This window comes from Mustela nivalis, assembly GCF_964662115.1.
Source record: "Mustela nivalis genome assembly, chromosome: 2".
Lineage (NCBI taxonomy): Eukaryota > Metazoa > Chordata > Mammalia > Carnivora > Mustelidae > Mustela > Mustela nivalis.
The window spans coordinates 79,831,212-79,849,505 of NC_139021.1; the positions used below are offsets into that span (position 1 = coordinate 79,831,212).

General features: G+C 39.8%; 1 protein-coding gene and 1 long non-coding RNA gene across 3 annotated transcripts in view; both read left to right on the plus strand.

The window, feature by feature from the left end:
* Nucleotides 1–18,294, plus strand: part of TOX (thymocyte selection associated high mobility group box) — a 302,338-nt gene that overhangs the window by 173,949 nt on the left and 110,095 nt on the right. The window lies entirely within an intron of this gene.
* Nucleotides 7,817–15,750, plus strand: LOC309858293. Its single transcript, XR_014308129.1, has 2 exons — nucleotides 7,817–12,902; nucleotides 13,124–15,750. It is a non-coding gene; the product is annotated as an uncharacterized lncRNA (long non-coding RNA).

The following is an 18,294-nucleotide window of genomic DNA, read 5'->3' on the forward strand; positions in this document are numbered from 1 at the left end:
TTTAGAGATTAAATTTATTGTAAGAATCCTCTTTCAAGGTTGGGATCTCTGGCTGGAGTCCAGGAACCAGAGTTTGATATGCTGTAAAGTGATAGAAATCTAATAGAGTTGGCAGGGCCGACTTCATAGGAGTTTACTAACTCCTTTGAGAAACAAGGAGCCTCTTCGACTCTTTTGAAGTATCATATGTCTAGAATACCACTCATCAGTGTGTACATTTTTAAATGCTTACCATGATCTAAATGTTTGAAAGTGCTCACATGATTGATAAGACATGGTCACTGTCCTTCAGAAGCTTGTAAATTATGGAGAAAACATAAATAGGTATGAAGCAATCAGAGTAAGATATGAAGCAATTAGAGGCCAGGAGAAATGTTAATTCAGTTTTACTGGCCAATGAACCCAGTAGGAATTCCTAGTTGGAAGACGTTAGAGTAATCTGGTTTAGGTCGTCTATAAAAACCTAGTGGAAAATGTAGGGCTGCAGGCAGGGTCTGAAAGGTGGTTTTGATTTGGACAAACAGAGAGGGAAAGAAAAGCCATATCTGAGAGCATTTGCAAAGCAAGGTTGGTTATTTTAAGTTGGAAGATTTGACCAAAGGCTTCAAAAACTAATGAAAGGACTATGGGCTTGATATGATGGATTCAAAGAAACCATTGGCTGTTTTCACTCGAGGCAAAAGCATTTTGAAAGCAGTCAGAGGAAATCCTTCTGGCTTCTTCCTGGGTGGATAGTGGTGGTAAGAAACTGGAGTTGTGGAAAGCCTGGGCAGCCAGTTGTCATAACTCAGGCAAGAAGTGTTGAGGAGATACACAGGGCGGTGACAGTGGGAACAGAAAGATGGGCTACTGAGCTGTTTTCACATCATTCCCAAATACAAATGGATCTGAAGACTAACAACCTTTCATACAGCCCTATATTTTACATTTCAAAAGCACTCAGGGGTTCCTTGCTTTGAAAGGAACTTTAAGACCATGGAATATGTTCTTCATGTTTCTTTGTAAAAACAAGCTAAAACTCTTCCCTAAAAACTTTGCGTGTGTGTAATGTGATCGCAAAGTTTAACAACCAAAGTCTTGGTCAGTTTGCCAATTGTCGAAATATATTTGTGAGGAGTGCACTCTGTAGGTCATCAATGCTCATACAGACAAGGAAGTCATGACTACAGAAATCCAGATGTAAGAGCTGCTCGCCTAGAAATCATTGTGCTTTTTCCAAACCCTTCTTTCAAGGTCACTTACAATAATAAGAGCTAACACTTGTAGATTCTAAATAATAAACTTGCAGCAACTTTTATGTTCCTATGAGTATAAACCACCCTAGGCAGATTTATGTATAGGATCAACCATCTCTGACTGTATTTTCTAGAAGCTTTTCAATGTTATTAAACCCGAGTCTTTGCTGTTAGTGTGGTTCTCACATCTTGGTGTTAGTATCTTCACATGACGGAATTTCAGAATTTGAATGGATCAACGGAGTGGACATATTTTAGTTTTCATTTAAGTATTATATATATTTTAGAGCTGGTTGTCATGTTTAAATGCAGATGTATTACCCTGTCACATATGTTATTTTTATATAATATAAATTATTATATATGATATAATTTTTGATATTTCATCTTAATGATAAATTTTTTTGTGTCTGCTTATTCTTATCCCTAGTGGCAACATAAGTGATACAGATTTACTGATTGTAAGCATTTCCAACAAATGTCTATTGTATTAGACATAAAAAAGTTAGTTCGTAATTAGAAATCAATGACTGAATGAGTCTTATTATCTCAGTTTCGCAATTGGAAAACGGAGCTTCAGAGGGGTTAAGTGACTTGCTCGGTGGCTCAGCTCATAAATACCTCAGCTTTCTTACCTGAAAAACAAGGATAAAAGTAGTCCTTACCTCATGGGGTTAAATGAATATTGAAGACTTGCTTAGACTAGTTGTTGGCATAGGAAGCATTATTTAAGTTTGTTAAATAAATGGGAAAAGTGGGGTGCCTGGGTTGCTCAGTCAAGCATTCGATTCTTGGTTTCGGCTCAGGTCATGATCGCATGGGCTGTGAGGTCTGGCTGAGTTGGCTCATGGCACCGTGAGGAATCTGCTCGAGATTCTCTCTCTCCCTCTCCCTCTGGAGCTCTGCAGACACTCAGGTTCCTTTTCTCTCCTGTTCTGTGTCTAAAACAAACAAATAGGGATGCCTGCCTGGGTGGCTTAGTCAGTTAGGTGTCCAGCTCTTGATTTCAGCCCAGGTCATGATCTCAGGGTCAAGGGATCAAGTCCCACATCAGGGTTTGGTTCAGCGCCAAATTTATTTTAAAAATAAATTTAAAAAAATAAATCAATCTTTTAGGAAATAGAAAAAGCAAGCTTTTTCTTGACTCTTTTGGAGGAGTTAAAAATGCACGAGAGAGATTTTTCCAAAGAGTTATTTATACTTTGATCCTTAATCTTCTTCACATCTTCAAAGGGAAAAAAAAAAAAAAAAAAGACAAGAGTAAGCCTCCTATTCACCAAAAAAGACTTTACCTTTTACTGCGTATCCTTATATACCATTATCACTTAAACCAACCTCTTGGGGCTAGACCACCTCAGTTCCCGTCCCGCCACTGACACTCACCAGCTTTGTGACAGTGAGCAACTTATATAACCTTTTTGTGCCTCTGCTTTCTTATCTATAAAATGGGTTATAATAAGATCTTTAATCCTATAATGTGAACATTAAAGAAGTTAGTGTCTGTAAAGTAGTGCCAGTCACACAGTAGGTACTAGGTACATTCAGTGGGATTTCTTTTCTGATTAAAATGTTGCCAGGGCAGAGTATCTAGATTGTTTTCTGAAATTTATCATAAACCTATATGGAGGGGCGCTTGGGTGGCTCAGTGGGTTAAGCCTCTGCCTTCAGCTCAGGTCATGAGCTCAGGGTCCTGGGATCAAACCCCATATTGGGTTCTCTGCTCAGCAGGGAGTCTGCTTCCCCACTCTCTCTCTGCCTGCTGCTTTGCCTACTTGTGACCTCTCTCTCTCTCTATCAAATAAATAAATAAAATCTTTTTTAAAAGAAAAGAAAAGAAAAAAACACCTATATGGAGAGTGAAACACACTTAGGGTGAAATTTCTTCCTCCCCAGATTTCCAGCATTTCCTTTTTATATATTCTTGCTGGTGCCATTTTATATGTCAGTAGTCAGTTGGGACTCCCACAAGAAGTTTGATTCCTGGCACTTAAAAAAGGTTCCATTTTCTTAAATCCCTGTTTTCTAAGCTCAGTCTATAAAACAGGGTAGAATTTCTATTAGTATATACTGTCGAACAACTGCCAATTAGTTCTGATTCTCTAGGTCCAAGTTAAACAGCTACTCATGACCCAAGATTGTAAGAGTTCCATTTTTCTCCAAATTCCCTTGAGTTATTTTGATAGTGCGTAACTGACGAGCCTGAGCTTCTCAGAGAGTAGAATCTGGTTCGAAGAGCACTGGAATAAGAGTCTGGAAGGCCAGGGCCTGCCTTGGATAAGCTTATTAAGCATGGATAATTTACTGCACTCCATCTGTAACCAGCAGGGTTGGGCTAGATCAGAGGGGTCCAAATTAAGCTTGTTGGAGCCAGAGGAAGGCAAGAATCAGCCAGAGTGGTGGTGTTGTTATTCATCTCACTTGTTCGCATTTCCTATAAAAGTTCCCCTGTACAACGGCTTCTGTCCTCTGAGAAGATGGAAAACCACAGAACTAGTTGATGATCTCCGAGACCCAGGCCAGGGCTAGCATTTTCCTATGATTCATACTCTGTTGACCACGCAACTGTGATCCAGACTCACGACTCACCCAACTTTTCACTTTGGTCCCTTAGTAATTTTTCCTATGGTCACTTTGGCTTTCCTAATGTTTTACCTGTCTCCCCCACCCCCGCACCCCCACCATAGCCCCGAGCCTCAATGGTCATTAAGATATTTGGAATCTATTGAATAGAACGGTTCCTTAAGTGGAAAATGTTGTCCTGACATTAAGAAGAAAATGATGTTGCTTGGGGTTTTCATGTTGTTAAAAAGAAACTACAGAACCATTTTGGGAGAAAGGTAGAATAAGAAAATACCTGTATTAAGTATGCATGGGTTTAAGAAAAATCCTTTGGTTCCACAAAACTGAAACCAAGAGCCTCTTCTTTTTCTCTCTACTCTGGCACATTCGCTGCGAGGTTTAATCATGGATGGGTGGAAGGGAAAATGCAACCTTGTATAAAGTCATCCAAACCTCACTGCCTGGCCTATATGTGGCCATTGCTTGTTCTTTGTGCAGTCAACAGAAGCTCTTTCATACAAAGAAAAACCGTGCAAAGTTGTAGAATGGCGTCACAGAAAGGAGTCATTTAGACCTGAGCTTTTTGTGGAGTGTGGTTCCTAATGACACATTATAGAAAATTGACAAAAAAAAAAAAAAAAGGCAACAAAGGAGATTTCAATTTCTTTGACTGCTTCAAATTTCCAGTTCTGGAGTTGCAAATGGAAAAAGATGTTAAAAGGCAAAGAAATGGGGGGCAGGGGAGGGGGTGATTTCCCAAATGCCTTATTTTTCTAGGCAACAAAAGCAAGCATCATGTCTATACTCAGATTTATTGTCATTTTCGGCGTTCAGGCATGCACACTTTGCATTCGGAGGCTACTGTACAACTGTTTTGACAAGCATTCACTTCAGAAGGTTCTGGGCAGGACACACGAACTGAAGCAGGGGTCCTCCTCTGGGTCTAGAGGGAGTGCGGTACGTCAAGGAGGTGAGACGTATTTGAGCCGCATGAATTTCTAATATGTTGCCATTATGGAAAGGACCACTGGCATATTGAATAATGTAGCTTTCAAAGCCAAGCAGAAAATGTGATTACAGGCAATTTGATTGCTGTTTTTAAAATAAATATTTTTGAAATCTTGAGATATTTTATTTCATGTAATGCATCAAGAATGTAACAGTGGACCAGAGCTAAGTATCTTTCAGGACATGAAGGAGTTGATGATGTCAGCCCCATTTAGATATGAAATAATAGAAACATTAGTTTAAAATGGAATGGATGTCACGGTGGTTTGTTTCTTTCTTTAAAACAGGGGAGGAAAAAGCAATAGAAAGAAATGATTTTGCCTATTTTGACAGAAGAAAAAGACGAAGAATAATTATTAAGTATTATGCTACAGTTCATGAAATGTTTTGCAATTGCAGCCTGGTTTTGGTGTTTTGTTTTGTTTTGTTTAGTTTTCCCACAAATTATCCTTTTTTGAATATTGCAGCACTGAGAACAACGTATTCAGCCACTTTAATGCTGTGAAGAAATGGGCTGGTTTTGTTCTTATTTTTGACCATATATAATAAATATGTGGAGTTTGGGTTTTTGTTTCTTTTTTTTAATGTCAAATTCCTAAGAAGGCCAAAAATAAGTGTTGTTTGTGGTTAGTTGTTAAGGTCTACTTCAGCCTTTTCTTTGCTCAGAACAGACTACTTTGAATGTGGTATTGATAAGGGGTTCAATGGACTCAGTATGTTAATGATTTGGGACTATCTTTTAGTGCTACAATAAAATATTATTCCAAACTGGAGTTCTCCTTAATAGTGTGCAGGAAAGGAGCCAATTTAAAAATAACACTTTTTCTCTCTTCTGCCAAGTAAGAAAACTCAAGATCGACTCTGTATATAGGGCTCGTTGTACTTTTTCTTCAGCCCCAGAGTTCATATGGATATGTGCCTCACTCATGCACAGAAGAAGTTAAAAAGCTATAAAACCAGTTATATAATACACAAACTCTGAGAGTTATTCAATCCAGCCTCTTAATTCCAGGCAGGAGTAAACCTAAACCATTTCAGATATGTGGTTTTCTAGCTAAGAGCCAAGATTCCACAATTTTCCTTGGGAGCCTGTTTGTGTTTAATTAACCTTGTAACAGTAAGTCAAATTGCAGTAAGAGACTTAGATTCCTTCCAGGAAGTTCCTTATTAAAGTTAAACGAAAATCTCTTACTACAATTTTCGTCTACTTTGTCCGCTTCAGACGTCTGAAGGCTTGGAGCATAGTTGATTTCAAGTGGTTGGTATTTATGAAGTGGGGTTTGCAGGTGAGTTGTACCTAGCCCCGACAACTCTGATTCCTGTAACCTTTCCTCAAAGGTCATATTTTTCAACTTTAAAATTGAGTTAACTTTTTTTTTTTTTTTTAAATTTGGGATCTTCAGGCATGCTGACCACAATGGGAAGCATAGCTCCAGCCAAGACCTGATATTACAGATTAATTTCTGAATCTTTCAGATAATTCTTTGCACCCACGTAGATGTTTTTAGGATAGGCTCTTGAATAGCATCAGTGATTGCTGACATATTTAATTTCTGGCCCATCTATCACTCCCACGGTGGGTTCCTTGCTACGCTGGGGTCTAGCCAGCAATTCCCCATCTTGTTTCTGCGTAACTCATTTCACATCCTAAAGGCAAACATCTGGAAAGGCCATGATGGTGCTTCTCATCAAGTCCTCTTTTTTTCCTGGCTCAGTATCCATTATTTAAATATTCCTTAGCACACAAACAGAGGGAAGAAGAAAAAACAGTTATGTACTCATAGAAGTGTCCTCAGAGAAACAGACTCTAAGCAGGGCCATGAGTAAGACTCCCTGGTCACTGGCTATACCCTCCAAACTGCTGATAAAATGTTCCCTTAAGTGTTGAAGGGGGAGTTTGGGAAAAGCAGCACAGAACCCAGATGAAGGACAGGTGGGAACGAGGAGGATCCACAGCCTGGGAGGGTCTGTCCTTCGGAATCATGTCCCTGAGGGCTCCATCCCAGCATGTGCTTCCTGTTTGTGTCCCTCCCTTTTCTCACTGGTGGCTTCTCCCCATTTTGGGTACAGCAAACATTCCACCCTCAGTTCCACACCCGAAATCATAGCAATAACTCTTCCCATGTAAAGTCCTCACTATAAATCAAGCCCTAAACAGAGCACGGCCCACTCAGCTTCTAGCTCTCTCTTTTCTTCCCTTGCCTTTTGCCAGCAATGCTAGGGGACAGGCTCTCCCCGGTGGAGAGGAAGACTTCTTGTCCCCTCTCCCTCCACCCCGGGAGCTCTCTGCAGATAAGAGGACCTAGATACCTTGCCAGCTTACTTGGTTTCCTTCTTTCACGTGGAAATTATTGGTAACAGTATTATAAGTAGTGCACCACACTTAGTAAGACCTTAGTAACTATTTCTGATCAAATGAATGAACTCATTTGTCTCCACTGGAGTGGGTAATATTTTCCCCAGAGAGCGGCAGGGTCATTATTGCTTTTTTATGCTGACACTTCTCCTTCTTCTTCTTCTTCTTCTTCTTCTTCTTCTTCTTCTTCTTCTTCTTCTTCTTCTTTTTCAGTGCTGACACTTCTAAGCCACTGTTTAAGTCTTCTAAAATAATACAGATATTTTATTTTTTTTTAAAGTTTAATGCTCTGTGTCATGGAGTCTAAATGTTCTAGCCCACTATAATACTTCCAATATAACTAAATGAATTTGAGCCCTAAATTTGCATCCAATCTTGTAGGCTTAATACTTGAGTCAATTTACTATGAATTATTCCTAACCTGTACCACTAGTAAATTGATATATTTGACAATCAGTGTCAGTGTTAGTTGATCTTCATTTTTAGGTGAATACTCTTATTTTCTGAGTAGGGCTATTTTTATGGAGAAAAGTTAAGAGGAAAATTACAAAGACTTCTAAAGAAATCTATTTCTGCCTAGTCTCCAGAATCTTTGAGGCAAAAGAAGCATCATGAACAATTAATGTCTATTAAAGATTGGCCCATATGACCAGTGGGGTTTTTTTTTTATTATCATTACAAAACGATCCAGTCTTTGACTTGCCATTTGCTTGATTTGTGCAAGTAGATTATTAACATTAAAATGTTGCATTATAAACCCATTTAGTCATTGAGTCATAGGAGAATGAGTCTAAAATGCTTTTCAGGAGAACAATGAACCAGTCTCATTTCAAGACACCACTTCCTTCATTATTCATTAACTATTCTTATCTAGAGCATACGGGAACATTGTAAGAGCAGGTTTTGGTTTTTTCCGTTTCAGTTTTTTTCCCATTTGAAAGTTCCGAGTTCTCTAAAACAGACAGGCATTACCTATAGGAACATAATATTTTTCTTTTTATATTAGCCATTTATATATATTGCCAGAAGCAAGACACTTCCCTTGGAAATAAAGGTATGAGGTACTACAGGATCTTTGACCATTTGGTACAGTCATTAAAATCTGAGATTCAGCTTTCCTTTTTTGGACCATTTAAAATAATGCCATAATCACCCAGAGAACAGATCTTTATTTTTCCTTCACCTAATGAATATATTTAGCATTCTGATTAATATATAATAACAAAATTGATAGTTGAACATCTTTGAATTTAATGGAACGTACGAATCCCCCAGGGAAATGTAAGTACCATTTAACAGAGGGAAGATTTAATTCCTTTTTGTAGCTCAAGATAGCAATTCTGTTTTTGATAAGCATGGAACTTGGTCAAAATTTGTTCCACTTGAAAAGTATTATCCTTTAGCATTTACGTCTTGCTTTTTTAAATCAAAGTCTTGATTGTCTTTAATAAAAAATTGCTCAACCCTCAAAACACATTACACTATTAAAACTTTTCATATGTTTGTATGCATTGCATATTTAATCGTGCTTTCTGCCAGCCAGTAGACATAAATAATGGTTTACCAAATGGAGACAGGACCATACTTCATACATTGGGAAACTTGAAAATGCACTAAATGAAAAATAAGTCCTTCCTTGCTTTTTTAGACAGTCGATTCATACAGATTATTGCTAAAAACATTAAATTAGGAGGACTCTGAAAAGACAGACAAACAACCCTTAACAGGTTACAAGATTTTCTTCCCATTGTGAGGTTACCCCTACCTCATCGTGCTTGAACGATTAACAGGAGAAGGAGAAGGCTCAGAGTTGGGCCGAACCATGTAGCTATCATACGCTGAGTAAAAGTGTGCTATTTGCATCTGTGTTTATGGATGCCGCTGGATCCTTCCATAAATCTATACACTTAGCATTCTTGTGTTGATTGTGTTCAGGCATCAGGACCTTTCACCCACTGTGAAGGGATGGGTGGCCTGCGAAGGCCATTCCCTCACTGGGCAAATACTAAGTGGGACCTTCCATTAACAGTACTCTTATTGGGATATGTTCTTATTTATGGGTTGTTACTGCTTTCCCCAAAGCAGCCCCATTTCTAAGGAGAGCAGCCCGGGCGGCGAGCCTGCATTTCCCAGCAAACGATAGACACGGCATTTTCCAAAGCCGTGCTTTGCTGTCACATTTCAACCCCTACTCATCACACTTGTGGGAAATGTCTTCGTGGTGCTTCAGTTCTGTAGGTGTTATGTGTAGTGACTTGGAATCCAGGAGCTGACAAGTCACTTGGCAGGATGATGGTCACTTATATGACACACATGGGGAATTGGAGACCAGGGAAGATCAAAGTCTCGATAGTGGTCCCCTCCTTAGATTGTCCAGGGAATGTGCTGGTCACCTGAAGAACCCAACATATGGCTTCGGAGTCCTGGAAAGCGGTATGAATTCTTGGTCCACTGGCAGGTGCTGGGGTGAGGCGGCCTGGACTTGACCCTGCCTGGGCCCCTCATTGGATGCGTGTGACCTGAGCAAGTGACTTCACTTCTCTCTGCTTCACTCTCATCCGTGGTGATGACTGATTGTATCTATGCGTCTGAAGCCCTCGCGCCGTAGCAGGCAGACAGCGCGCCTCATCTCAGCTAAGGTCCATGATCCTCCTCCCCTGAAGCCCCATAGCTTCTTGTCTGAGTGTTCCTCACCTTGTCTGTGCTTCTGCTTCTAGCTACTGGTGTCCATGTTCTATGTGACTTTCTAAGAACGACTATTCCAGCATTTACTGAGCCTCAACTAATGCCAGGCCTTAGGTTTCCTCCATAATCCCCACAGTCACACCAGGGAAGAATGGTGTGATCCTTATCTTAACCGGGAAGGACTGAGGACACAGACGTATATCACACAGGTGCCCAGGTTACGGTAGGTAGCAGGGTGGGCAGGCTAAGGGATGGTCACCTCTACATTTCTGGTGAGTCAGGGGCTCAGAAACTTTACACTGAAAGCTTAACTTAGCCTTTTATGCTCCCCCTTCCCCCCCTCCCCCACCTATGGGGGAGTTTATGAGAGTGTGTTCTCATAAACTCTGATGAGCCATCACTGTTAACAGCCCAGATAACATTCGCCATTCTGCCCTCTTCTTTTTTTTTTTTTTAACAAAATAAACTCACTCTATTTTTACATTGCTGAAATAATAATAATCTGAGAGAGTGGGTAGAGGAAAAGAGAGATCATATAGTCCAGTGGAAAAAGGATAGACTTGGTGTTCTGGCTGGGTGACTTGGACAAATCACTTGACCTCTTGGACTCTCCATTTCCTTCACTGTAAAAGAAGAAAAAAATGGGCCGACAAGAATAATACTTACATCACCATATGGTTGTGGGGATTAAGTGAGATACAAGGTGAACATTGCTTGCACCTGATAGTCTAAGTACATTAGATGACATCTAGTCATCACGTTGAATAAAGTAGAATTTCGGCTAATGAAATATGTTTGCTTTTTGACAAAACCCCAATAATTTAAAGTCTAAACTCTTCTGCAAGGAAAACAGTGTTTCTTCCTCAGGTAGAAGCAGGTTATGCTAATGGACTAAGATTCGTGCAATTCTGCCTCGTGACCAGGAGCTGGGTTATCTGCCATTTGTTACAAATTCGTTATCAGCCAACCTCAAGATATTCGTTCCTCTCCATCATTAGTATACAACATTTACTTCTAAAAGTACAAAGATATTTAAATTATTTTATAAATAAAAGGAGGAAAAATTCTGGGCAGCTTGCCAAAGATAGCGGATCTGAAATTAGCTAGAAATGGTTCCTTCTCTTTATTAAATTCCGACTCTTTTTTTCCTGATGTGTTCATATCAACTTGTCTCTTCAAAAAAAAATTGAATATTCTGTATAACAGAGGATTGATAAAAGCCAAAGAAAGAGCAAATTGTGAATAAACTTCAACCAAGTTTTCTTCATTTTTGTCCGATAAGGATACATTACTATAGCCAGAGTTACAGAAGCCTCTTGATAGGCTAAGTTTCAAATGAGCAGTTGTGGCCAGATACCCCGCATGAGCTCAGGGCCCTCCCAGACATACCCAAGTGACAGTGCTCGCCCATGAAGGAGGTTGGAGTGAGAGTGTAAATTTCAAAGTTCTCCCTGCCAGTGGCCTCCTTCTCCTCACCCAGCCTGTGGAGTGTCCCAAGCCCTGAGAGCAGTGCTATGGAGATCCTCTCATGGGGCCGGAAACCAGCTGCGAAGTTACCCTGCATGCATTTCACTCTCCATGTTTCGTTGTCTCAGAGGAGGAGCTGCAGGGTTTGAACGTGTCCGCACTTAGTGAGATGTTCATGGTGATTCATAACCTGAGCTAATTCAACTGCCTGCATAGGATCTCCCAAACAGACTTGAATCCAGGATGGATCCAGCTACTAGGGTAGTTAAAGGGACCAAGGTGCTTTTATGCACAGTACAGCCAATCTTCACAGCAATGGGAAAGGAACACATTATCTTTGTCTATTTGGCATAGTCAATGCACAATTAAAATGGCACATCAGGATTAGGTGATTAGGATATATACCATGTTTATACCTTTAACATGTTTCTCAGGGCACACAGTAATTGAAAAGATAAAGTGAAAATGTTGGTACATTTTACTGGCATGATGGAAAGGATGTTAAAATCAGGACTCCCTGAGGGCAAACATGACCTCATTCAGTCCAAAGTTCCCAATATCCTGCAGTGGTTACCAAGATGCACACTTCTTAGCTGCAGGACCCGACATGGGGTACTTCAGCTCTTTCCTCCTTTGTGGAATGGAGGTGCTGCTTGATATCTCATGTTTCTTCCCGTGGGACTAGATAAGACAGTACAAGTAAGGTAGTCATAGGTTCTCATGTACAATAAGTTATAAACAGGTGATAAATGCCTGTTTCTCTTGGATGCACCCTAATACGGGAGTTTCCTTATTCTCCTGCGAGGTTTTGTAAAACAATGACATTTTTAAACTGTATGTAACTGTTATAATTTGCAAAGTAACATTTTCTTATCAGTAGTCATTGAAAATTTTGGCCTTTTTAAATTAAAACAATTCCTAATTCTCTGAGGCTTAAAAACATGATTTCTAAATGTAGAGTTTGGGCGCATCTTAAGTTCTGGTCTAAGTTGTCGTTGAGAGCATTGGCGTGAAGGGCGGAAGACATACACTGGGCCAAGAGACATGATGGTGACTGTGAATGAGACCGCCATAGCGAAGTCTGGAGGGTGCCTCTTGCCAGTAACGGGCTCCACAGCAAGGAAGGGAAGGACGTTACCATGCCCCATATGTCCTCACATCATTCTGTAATGATCCTATGATACAAAATTTTAAAAAGTGGCAGTGTTCCAAAGAAATACAAGCGAAGTACACAGAAAGGAAATGATTACAATACACAGCATTCTGCAGAGGTGAAAAAAAGAAGATATTAGGAATTAAATCTCCCTGTGCCATCTTTCCAAATGTTGAGAAAAATGTGTGACGAAGGAGAAAATAGCAAATACCAGTTGGAAGACAAATGCGCATTACTCTGAACTGCAGATCATGAAACGGTTTCCTCAGGCACCTCTATGACAACTTTAGATGCATAAAATTGTGGGTTCTCCTTATTGCGGTTTACTGGATAAGCACATCTGTGAATATAGGACTACATTCTGCCTGGGAAAGAAGAATCTTGCCCAACAGGCTCTTTCTTGGTCCCAGTTGTGAAGAAGATGCCACGCAGGCATAAAGTATATGAGATGAGGGACGCCTGGGTGGCTCAGTTGGTTAAGCAGCTGCCTTCGGCTCAGGTCATGATCCCAGCATCCTGGGATCGAGTCCCATATCGAGCTCCTTGCTCCGCAGGGAGCCTGCTTCTCCCTCTGACTCTGCCTTCCACTCTGTCTGCCTGTGCTCGCTCTCACTCTCTCTCTCTCACAAATAAATAAATAAAATCTTTTAAAAAAAAAAGTATATGATATGAAAAAGTGATGAGGGATATGTCTATGACAAATATTTTGACAAGGAGTAAACCTGGTTATGGGTCCCTCACCTTGGGAATGTTGAAGGAGCGTTGAAGATAGTAATCCTGTTGACAGTTATCTGGGGAGTTTCATTTCAGACCCTTCCTACTTCTGCGTAGTATAAAAATACGGAGGTGAGAACAACTCGAGCATATAGTGTATAATTTGGAAATCCCTCCTTCTTACATGTTTTGCAACTTCGTATGTCAGTGGAAAAATCACAGAATATTAATACCAGAAATGCATAGTTTCCTAAAATAACGAGATGTTTGAGGTTTAAATGTCTTCAAATACCTGAAACATGTCATTCTGCATTCCATTTCCTATTTGTAGACAAAGCGCAAATTTCCACAGTACTAAATATCTTTGCTTTTTGGCTGTATTCTTTATCAGATCATTCTTATTTTGGAGCTTCATGGAATGAGAACTGAACCCCAGGTTTTCCTCTCTGTGGTGCATTCCTACATATAGATCTTGAGTCTTAGAATAGAGTTTCTGTTGTCTACTCTATGTAGGATTACTTTATAATTTATCATTCAAATCAATACAGTTCTGAAAGGGAAGCCATTAACTAATTATCATTAGGCCTCAAACGAGGGTCTCCCTGAGGAAACTGGAATTTAGATTCCTGGAGCTCTATGTGAGAGCATGATAATGGTGAGGATGCGACAGTTATATGGAAATAGTTCCTGCCCTCAAGTGTCTAGTGAAACAAATGAGGTATGTACTCAAAAAGTCACACAACACTCGAAAGCATGGCATTTACTATAATAGACATAAAATATGTGTGGATTAAAATGGAGTGTGTATTTTTGTGAATGGAATCACCATCCACACCAGGACGCTCAACCCCCAAACCTGGGACTCTTCACTGGTTCATCTTTCCCCTTGCTCCACACATCCATATGAGCGAGTCTTGACTGAATTGCTTCCACAAAATATATTCCGATTCTGCCCATGTAGTTTCTGTCTTCATTGCTCCCCATCATGGTCCACGGTGTGGTCTCCTATTTGGATTATAGTCATGGGATCATAGCTGACTTCCTCTCAGGACTCTCATCCCTCCATAATACATTCTGCACACAATGTAGGGTTAGTGTGGTCTTTTTACTCTGTATTTGATCAGTCACATTTCGGTGACTCCACACTGCATGCAGGGAGGAAAAGAAGATGAGTTCTATATTTCTTCACATGACCTCAGGGACCTTGCAAGATGGCTGACTTAGTGTTTCATGCTATTCTGACCCTAACTGGGCTAAGTCATATTGGTTTTCGGTTACCCACCTCCCACCCAGTGACCTTCAAATCACTGGGAACACCCTTCCCTGGGGTCCTCACATTCAGTTCTCAGATCAAATGTCACTTCCCTGAACACTGGTCGAAACACTGCCCCCACTGCTTGCTCCTCATCACTTTGCCAGGTTTTATCGAATGAGTTAATGCTGTAAAGCGCACGTGGCAGGAAATGAATAAAATAGTAGTGTTGTTACTGTCTGAATTATCTAGCTTATTTAACTCGTTGATTATTTGCCTCCCACTGCCTTTCACGGTGTGTGAGGTAGAGATCTTTCCTGTCTCATAGCTTCCGTATCCCACTCATCTGAGAAGAGATATCACAGGAGGGGCTCACTTGGTAGTTGTCAAGTGAATGCATATGTTTTCAGTTAAAGAAGTCCTTAAGAAATTGAAGACTCCTATCTTAATATAACAGGGATTCTACAGAAGCAGGTAGGAGAGTTTGGTATGTATGTATATGCAGATATACTCACACACACACATGCTTATTAACACACACTCTGATTGTGTAAGTGTGCTAATTTATCATGATTAGAATATATTTTATGTTTTATCTCTGCTTTCCTCTCTTGCCCCTTCCTCTCAACCTTCAGTCTTAGGTACCTCATATTAGTAAAGCCCTGAGTCAGGACAATCCCAAGAGAACATGCAGAAATTATTGAGACACCAGGGAGATTGGTGTATAAGCTATACTAATTATCCTATTATTAATTTACATTTATGTAACTCCTTCATTTAGGAAGAACCTAAACTGAGAACATGTATTGTTCCCAGCTTAAATGCTTTAGATGGTGGTGGCCCCAGCATGCTCTAATCCAGTGGATGGGAGAAATTAGAGACTAAGAGAATGACATAGAATTATTCTGCCCAGGGTACCTCGCTGGCTTAGTCAGTTAAGCGTCAAACTCGCTTTTGGCTCAGGTCATGATCTCAGAGTCATGAGATCATGTGTTGGGCCCTGTGAAGCCCTGTATTGGGCTTCACACCGGGCATGGAGCCTGCTTAAGATTTTTTCTCTCTCCCTCTACTCCTTCCTGCTGGTAGCCTTAACTCTCTATCTCTAAAAAAAGGGGGGGGTGGGGAGCATGCATCTGGGTGGCTCAGTTGGTTAAGCATCTGTCTTTGGCTCAGCTCATGATCCCAGAGTTCCAGGATCAAGCTGGGCGTTGGGCTCCCTGCTCAGCAGAGAGTCTGCTTCTCTCTCTGTCCCTTTCTCCTACTTGTACTCACGACCTCTCTCTCTCAAAAATAAATAAGTAAAGCATTAAAAAAAAAAAAAGAAGAATTATTCTTCCTACCCCAAGGTAGTTGATTAGTCATAAAAAATGATTAAATCTAGGGGTGTGTAGATAACATAATATCATTATAATGAAATCCTTGTGGTTGAATGGACTTAAAACATACTTTTGAAGTTATAAACATTAAAATAAAAGTGTATCTAGTAAAATGGCTTTGAAAACCAAAAATGGATCTTCTTTCAAAGATTTAAATAGCCCTAGAGGTATTTAGGAAATACTTTAAATGACCCAATTTTTAAAAACAATTATAAAAACTTCAGGTTAAAAAGTTTTGATGCAGTGAGGCCCCTGCATCCGATTCTTGATCTCAGCTCACTTTGATCTCAGGGTCGTGAGTTCAAGCCCTGTGTCGAAAAACAAGTTTTAATACAATCTGGTAGAGTGGCAAATAATTTGCATAAAGTAGTTACAAAATGAGTAGAGAAGGTCAGAAGAGAGTTTAGAAACTTTTCTTTCCCATTTCTGCATCCAGGAATCCAGTTAGGCAAGAAATGCTCATTGTGGAGTGAAATCAACTCTCATTTTGGGGTAATTAGAGATACTGAGAGTATAACTGAAAGAGTCTGACAAATCACTTCACTTATCTGGGCTTAACACCAAATGTACTCTTATCTTCTTTTTGGTTTTAACATTCTGCAACCATAGGTAACAATTTAGAAAATTGCCATATAGATTTATGTCTTACAGAAAATTGTTTATCAAATTTTGATACTATCAATTCCTATCTAAGTTGGAATAGCAAATGGATATCCTGTTTGAAGTTGTTTCTGGACTTTCTGACGACTTGGTTCTTATTTCATTCTTAGTGTCAATGGGTTAGTTGTTAAACATCCAAAAAACTATTTTATATCACTTAATTCAATTTAGAAAATTGAATATAGCTTGCTATCTTAAAGAGATGGTGGGAAATGAGCTCCCTGGCTGAATTTCTTTTACCATTCTGCATGGCATGACCTTAAAGAGTGGTACTTCATGGTTCTTATTTTCTTTCTTGACTCTTTGTCACCACACAAAGCTGGGGATGTCCTGATAAATGAGTGGACACTTAATGTAATAATCATCCCATGAGTCACGCATCATGAGTCATAGATGCATTTTTGGAGGGATCTTCACAATCTTATCTCCAAAGGATGATTAAGGAGTCGAGAATATCAAATACTTTAAAAATACATATGTATATTTTTAGTTCTAACAAGCATGTATTGAGGTCTTGTTCCTTACCCAGAATTGTTATAAATGTCAAGGAATTAACTTCTCATAGACCAGTGATTATCTCACTTACTATCTAGATCAGAGCTTCTTCACTTTGGTGCTGTTGACATTTCAAGCTGAAGGAATCTTTGTTGGGGAGGAGAGATACTGTCCTTTGCATTGTAGAATGTTACTAGCCGCCCTGACCTCTACTCACAAGGTGCCAGTAGAACCCTAAAACTTTTAGTTGTGGTAAATAAAAAATCTGCAAGACATCACCAGATGTCTTCTGTGGGGGAAATGTTCCTGACTGAGAACAACGCTGTGACTAGGTAATTTTTGGACATGTGGAATGGTCAGGGGTTGGAGACTGGTGCAGGCTCTCTCAAGATACTGCAGAAGCAAATGGGGATTCTACCTATTTGCAGGGTTGTTCTTTCAGGAACAATCATAGAATTGGAGGTTTGAGTTGGAAATTCCGTGCCTCACTAGGCAAGACCCATCACGTTACAACACAATAGTCAATTCTCAGAGATTTTTCAGGTTTGCCCATGTTAATACAGCTACCAAAGGTAGGACTAGACCAACCTCTGCTGACTCTGTCTTCAGGTTCTTCATTGCTTCTGAAAAAGGGAGGCATTGATATTGACAGCACAGTGCTTAGAATTATGACCTTCACCGTTTTCCTTGGGTAACCATTTTGACAAACACCACTTATGCCAGTTTCTATGATTTAGTCAACTGCAGAATGAGGCCAGGTGGATGGCCTGTCATGTATAATTCTCTCCACCCCACTAAGCACACTTTCAGCTCTCTTTCTCCATTTCTTGTCATTCTAATAACCAAGGCATGATTTATATTTTTCTCAACAAATGGCCAAGTGAAAGCCAACTTTGAGCCAAATCCAGTGATACTTAACTAAATCCAAATTATCCCTCTTTGGCAAGCCTCTAGAAAGCCAACAATAAATATGTTCACACTTTTTAATAGATCTTTGTAAAACATCTTCATAATTTTAAGTATTGGTAATAATAACGGTAGCAGTGAACAGTTTTTTTATTAAGCTTCTACTAACTTCAATTCAGAATGCTACTCTTGTGAAAAAAATATGGAAATCAATGAAACACATACTAAAGAGGCAACGCATACTTAAATCAAACTAAAGCAATAGTGAGAAGGTGACCTGACTGACACTGTCAGTAGAGCACTAGGAACGTGGAGAAGAGAGGAGAAAATTAAAAGCAAGCATTAATCAAGAGAACACGACACACAAGGTTCCATGCTAGGCTCTATGCAAACACTGTAATGTAGTCCTGTAATTTGAAATGGGCATT